At 35.9% G+C, this 7,135-nt stretch overlaps 1 pseudogene; it reads left to right on the top strand.

Annotated features, from left to right (window-relative positions):
• Positions 1-1,452: 1,452 nt before the first annotated feature.
• Positions 1,453-1,888, top strand: LOC128579185 (40S ribosomal protein S15-like; annotated as a pseudogene).
• The last annotated feature ends 5,247 nt before the right edge of the window (positions 1,889-7,135 follow it).

Raw genomic sequence — 7,135 nt, 5'->3', positions numbered from 1 at the left:
CCATACTACCCAAAGCAATATATATTTCAACGCACTCCCTATTAAAGTTCCACTGTCATATTTTAAGATCTTGAAAAAACAATACTTCGTTTTATATGGAATCAGAAAAAACCTCGAATAGCCAAGACATTACTCAGAAATAAAAACAAAACAGGAGGAATCACACTACCAGACCTCAGACTTTACTACAAATCGATAGTGATCAAAACAGCATAGCACTGGCACAAAAACAGAGAAGTAGATATCTGGAACAGAATAGAGAACCAAGAGATGAATCCAGCTACTTACCGCTATTTGATTTTTGACAAGCCAATTAAAAACAGTCAGTGGGGAAAAGATTCCCTATTTAACAAATGGTGCTGGGTGAACTGGCTGGCAACCTGCGGAAGACTGAAATTGGGAAGGCCTTTGATATGTGTCCATTTGTTTGTTTGTTTGTGGGGCTACTGATCTGGTCTCATGGGAGTGGAGGGACTCCCGTACTCTTGGAGATGGATTTTTTACCTTTTATTTCCATCTTTGTGTTTGCAGCAAACCTGAGCAGGGTTGATGTGTGTTCTTCAACATTCTCTTTTGGTGCAGCTCAAATTCACCAGGTTACTTACTAAATTTTCAACCCTAAACTTTCCTTTTGGATGGCAGTCTCTGTGGAAAGCTGGCTTCAGTCTGCCATCTTGTCTCCAAACCAGGATTCTGTATTTTGTTGAATGCTTTTTCTGAATCTATTGAAAGGATGAAATATTTTTAGTTTTACGTCTGTTGATATGATGAATAATGATTATAGACTTACATATATTAAACCAGCCGTGCATCCCTGGGATGAAACCAAGTTGATCATGATGTATGACTTTTTTGATGATAAGCTTCAATCTGTTAGCTAAGATTTTGTTGAGAATTTTTGCATCTATATTTATTAGTGAAATTGGTCTGAAATTCTTCTTTTTATTTGGGTCTTTTCCAGATTTTGATATCAGTTATGTTTTCTTCATAGAACGTGTTGTGGAAGATTCCTTCCTTCTTGTTTTTTTGGAATAATTTCTGCAATATAGGAATGAGCTTTTCCTTAAAGTTTTCATAAAATTCTGGTGTGAAGCTATTCCGACCAGGGCATTCTTCTGTTGGAAGATTTTTTATTGTTTCTTTGATCTCAGTGCTTGAAATTGGTCTGTTCAGAAACTCTATTTCATCTAGAGTAAGTCTAAAGAAAGGGTGTGATTCAAAATATTGATCCATTTCCTTCACATTGTCAAATTTTTGGGCAAAAAGTTTATGGCAGTATTCAGAGATAATCTCTTGTATCTCTGTGGCATCAGTTGTTATTTCCCATTTGCCATTTCTGACTGAGGTTACTAAAGATTTTACTTTTTTATATCTAGTTAGTCTAGACAAAGTTTTATCTATTTTATTTCTTTTTTCAAAAAACCAACTCTTCTTTTCCAGGAAAGCAACAAGATGGCAGAGGTGGAGCAAAAGAAGAAGCAGACCTTCTGCAAGTCCACCTCCCATGGCGTGGATCTTGAACAGTTGCTGAATATGTCCTATGAGAAGCTGATGCAGTTTTAGTGTCCGCCAGTCGTGGTGGCTGAACAGAGCCTTTCACCGCAAGCAGCACTCACTGCTGAAGTGCTTGCATAAGGCCAAGAAGGAGGCACCACCTATGGAGAAGTCAGAGGTGGTGAAGACACACCTGCAGGACATGATCATCCTACCTGAAATGGTGGGCAGCATGGTGGGTGTCTACAATGGCAAGACCTTCAACCAGGTGGAGATTAAGCATGATATGATCAGTCACTACTTAGGGGACTTTTCCATCAATTACAAGCCTGTGAAGCATGGCCATCCTGGATTTGCAGCCCCCCACTCCTCCCACTTCATGTCTCTCAAGTAGGCTGCCCAGCCAATAAAGATACTTCTCCAGTTGAAAACAAACAAACAAACAAAAAAGCAACAACTCTTTGTTTCATTAATTTTCTGAATGACTCTTTTGTTTTCACTTTCATTAATCTCTGGTTTAATTTTGTATATTTCTTTTCTTCTGCTGGGTTTAAGCTTAGATTGTTCTTCCTTTTTCAATTCCATCAGATGGCTTGTGAGTTTGTTAATGTGTTCTCTTTATGTTTTTCAAATGTAGGCTTCTAAGGCAATAAATTTTCCTCTCAGGACTGCTTTTGCTGTATCCCATATGTTTTTGTAACTTGTGTCTTCATTGTTGTTATACTCAAGGAAGTTAATTCTTTCCTTGTTTATTTCTTCCTGCACCCAACTGTCATTCAGCATAAGGTTTTTTAACTCAAATATCTTTTTTGTTGCAGTTGTGTTTCACTTTTAGTGCATTTTGATCAAAGATGTAAGGTAGAATTTCAATACTTTTGATTTTGTTGAGGTTTGTTTTATGTCCTAGGATATGATCAAATTTGGGGAATGTTCCATGGGACAATGAGAAAAATGTATATTCTTTATCTTTGTGATGGAGTGTTCTATATACGTCTACCAAGCACAGTTGTTCTAGGGTCTCATTTAAATCTCTAATATCTTAATTTAATTTATGTTTGCAGGATCTGTCCAGCTCTAATAGAGGGTTATTAAAGTCCCCTGTTACTATGTTGTTATAGGATATTATGTTGCCAAAACTAAGAAAAGTCTGTTTCAAAAATCTGGGAGCATTTAAATTCGGTGCAGAAATATTTAGAATTGAAATGTCTTCTTGTTCTATTTTTCCCTTGACTAATATGAAATGACCATCATTGTCTTTTTTGACTTTATTTGCTTTAAATCCACATGTATCTGAAAATAAGATTGTGACCCCTCTTTTTTTCTGAATTCCGTTTGCATAAAAATTGACTTTTAAGCTATAAATCTGAGTTTTAATTTGTCTTTTGACATGAGGTATGTTTCCTGAAAACAGCAAATACATGTTTTTTTTTTTAATCCAATGAGCCAATTTATACCTCTTCAGTGACAAATTCAAGCCATTCACATTTCTTGAGATAATTTATAAGTGTGGTAGCATTCTATTCATCTTATTTTGTTAAATTCCATTGCTTAATTTTGTCTTTTTCATCATTGTTGAAACTAGGTTCTGTCCTTTAATTTCTTGGTGTTTAATTTGCTGATGGTCCATTCTGATGGTCAGTGTGTAGAACAGGTTGAAATACTTCCAGTAAGGCTGGTCTTGTGGCAAATTTTCTCAATATTTTCATATCAATGAAATATTTGATTTTTCCATCAATTTTAAATCTTAGCTTAGCAGGATATAAAATTCAGGCCTGGAAGTTGTTTTTTTCAGTAGATTAAAGACAGATGTACATTGTCTTCTAGCCTAAAAAGTTTCATTAGGGAAGTCTGCAAGGACCCTGATGGATTTACCCCTGTAAATCAGTTGGCACTTGTTTCTGGCAGCTTGCAAAATCTTTACTTTTGCCTTGACTTTAGATTGATTCACCACAATATGCCTTGGGGAAGCTCTATTTAAATTGAGGTGACCAGGGGACCGATATCCCTCTGAAAGAAATATGTCTGAATCTTTGGTGATATTAGGGAAATTTTTATTTATAATATTCTCTAGAATGGGTTCCATTTATCTGGGGCATTCCTCATCCCTTTTGGGATACCTTTAACTCGTATGTTTGGAAACTTCATAGAGTCCCATTATTCTGTCAGTGACCATTTGGCTTTCTCCCTCTTTTTTTCTGCCTCTTTTAATACCTAAGTTATCTTAAGAGCTTTATCATCTACTTCTGAGATTCTTTCTTCTGAATAATCTATTCAGTTGTTGATACTTTCTATTGCATGCTTAAGTTCCCTAAATGACTGCTTGAGTTCCTTCAGTTCCGGTATATCATTTTGATATTCTTCGTATCTTTCATCCCATATTTGTTTCTGTGTTTGTATTTCCTTTTGGTTATCTACTTCCTCAGCATTTCCTTCATTGTTTTTTTATTGTTTTTCACATTCTGAGCAATTTCTTTTATTGTTTTCATCATCTGTATTTTAAATTCCACTTCTGTCATTTCTAAAATTTCTTTATAGAAGGAGTCCTCTGCTGTACCTACCTCACAATCCCTAGAAGGGTTTACTCTCAACTGGTAATTCATGTGCCCAGGATTTTTCTGCTGATTCTTCTTCATGAGAGCATTTTTGTATCTGTTTCCTTACCTTAATTATTCTTTCAATTGTTACTCTCTAAAGTTTTATGAGTTCTTTTGGTAGGGGATCAGAAAATTAGAAAATTGAAGAGCAAGAAGGGAAAAAAAGATTTCAGAAAGAAACAAAGAAGAAAGGTTGAGTAAAAAGAAAAATTGTCAAAAATTGGAAAGGCACTGAAAAAAGAAAATAGGAGTAATACAGGTGTATACTAGGGTATTATGAACCAACATTGAAGACCCCCAACCTTTGGGGATGAGGACTGGGTGATTTCCTTGAGGTTAACAGCTCTTTTTTTAATTTTTTTTATTTTTATTTTATTTATGTTTTTTATTAAATCATAGCTGTGAACATTAATATGATCATGAGGCATCATACACTTGATTCATAGACCATTTGACACATTTTCATCACAGTGGTTAACATAGCCTTCCTGGCATTATCTCAGTTACTGTGCCAAGACATTTACATTCTACATTTACGTAGTTTCTCAAATATCCCTGTAAGATGCACCACAGGTATAATCCCACCAATCCCACTCCCACTACTCACCACCCACCTACCTCCCCTCCCTTTCCCACTTCTCCCTATTGTTAGGTGGTAACTGGGCTATAGCTTTCATGTGAAAGCCCCACAATAGTTTCATAGCAAGGCTGAGTAAATTTGGTACTTTTTCTTCCATTCTTGAGATACTTTACTAAGAATAATATGTTCTACCCCCAACCATATAAACATGAAAGAGATAAAGTCTCCATCTTTTTTAAGACTGCATAATATTCCATGGTGTACATATACCACGATTTATTAATCCATTTATGGATCGATGGGCACTTGGACATTTTCCATGACTTAGCAAATATGAATTGGGCTGCAATAAACATTCGGGTACAAATACCTTTGATATGTTGTGATTTTTGGTCTTCTGGATATATGCCCAGCAGAGGAATTACAGGATTGAATGGCAGATCTATTTTTAGATCTCTGAGTGTTCTCCATATATCTTTCCAAAAGAAATGTATTAATTTGCATTCCCACCAGCAGTGCAGAAGTGTTCCCTTTTTTCCACATTCACGCCAACATCTCTGGTCTTGAGATTTTGTGATATAGGCTAGTCTCTCTGGAGTTAAATGATATCTTAAAGCAGTTTTGATTTACGTTTCTCTGATGATTAAAGATGATGAGCATTTTTTCATATGTCTGAAGGCTGTGCACCTGTCTTCTTCAGAGAAGTTTCTCTTCAAGTCCCCTGCCCAGCCTGCAATGGGATTCCTTGTTTTTTTTTCTTGCTGATGCGTTTGAGTTCTCTGTGGATTCTGGTTATTAAAACTTTGTCAGAGATATAATCTGCAAATATCTTCTCCAATTCTGAAGGTTGTTTGCTTGTTTACTTACTGTATTCTTGGCTATGCAGAAGCTTTTTAGTTTGATCAATTCCCAGTATTGTATTATTGAAGCTGCTTCAATTGCCCAGGGGTTCCTCCTCATAAAATACTCGCCCAGACCTATTTCTTCAAGGGTTTTCTCTGCACTCTCCTCTAGTATTTTTACAGTTTCATGGTTAAAGTTTAAATCTTTAATCCAATGAAAGTCTATCTTAGTTAATGGTGAAAGGTGTTGGTACAATCTCAGTCTTCTGCAGGTTGCCAGCCAGTTCACCCAGCACCATTTGTTAAATAGGGAATCTTTTCCCCACTGAATGTTTTTAATTGGCTTGTTAAAGATCATAGAACAGTAAGTACCTGGATTCATCTCTTGGATCTCTATTCTATTCCAGATATCTTCTTCTGTTTTTGTGCCAATACCATGCTGTTTTGATCACTATCAATTTGTAATAAAGTCTGAGGTCTGGTAGTGCGATTCCTCCTGTTTTGTTTTTATTTCTGAGTAATGTCTTGGCTATTCGAGGTTTTTCCTGATTCCATATAAAACGAAGTAATGTTTTTTCAAGATCTTTAAAATATGACAGTAGATCTTTAAAAGGGAGTGCGTTGAAATTATATATTGCTTTGGGTAGTATGGAGATTTTAATAATGTTGATTCTTCCCAGCCACGAGCATGGTATGTTTTTCAATTTGTTAACATTTTCAGCTATTGCTTTTCTTAGAGTTTCATAGTTCTCTTTATAGAGATCTTTCACGTCTTATGTTAGGTAAATTCCCAAATATGTCATCTTCTTTGACACTATTGTGAATGGGATAGAGTCCTTAACTGCTTTTTCAACTTGACTATTGTTGGTGTATATAAAGGCTACCCATTTATGGATGTTGATTTTGTCACCTGAGATGCTACTGTATTCCTTGATCACATCTAGGATTATTGTAGTAGAGTCCCTAGTGTTTTCCATATACATAATAATATCATCTGCGAAGAGAAAAAGTTTGATCACTTCTGACCCTATATGGATACCCTTCTTCACCTTTCCTTCCCTAATTGTGGTGGCTAGAACTTGCATTACAATGTTAAAAAGTAATGGAGACAATGGGTAGCCTTGTCTGGTTCATGATCTGAGTGGAAATGATTCCAGTTTAACTCCATTCAATATGATATTGGCTGTGGGTTTGCTGTAGATGGCCTCTATCAGTTTAAGAAAAGTCCCTTCTATGGTGGCGCCTGTGGCTCAAGGAGTAGGGCGCTGGTTCCATATGCCGGAGGTGTCAGGTTCAAACCTAGCCCCAGCGGAAAAAAAAAAAAAATGTCCCTTCTAGACCAATTTTCTTGAGTGTTCTGATCATGAAGGTATGCTGGATATTATCAAGAGCTTTTTCTGCATCAATTGAGAGAATCATGTTTTCTTTGTTTTTTTATTTGTTTATGTGCTGAATTACGTTTATAGATTTATGTATATTGAACCAGCCTTGAGAACCTGGGATAAAACCAACTTGGTCAGTTGTATAATTTGTTGCTGGATTCTGTTTGTTAGAATCTTGTTAAATGTTTTTAATCATATTGATTAGTGATATTGGTCTATAATTTTCTCTTCTTTTTGGGTCTT

This window comes from Nycticebus coucang, chromosome Y (assembly GCF_027406575.1).
Source record: "Nycticebus coucang isolate mNycCou1 chromosome Y, mNycCou1.pri, whole genome shotgun sequence".
In the NCBI taxonomy this organism is placed as follows: domain Eukaryota; kingdom Metazoa; phylum Chordata; class Mammalia; order Primates; family Lorisidae; genus Nycticebus; species Nycticebus coucang.
This window is presented reverse-complemented; position numbering and strand designations above follow the sequence as displayed.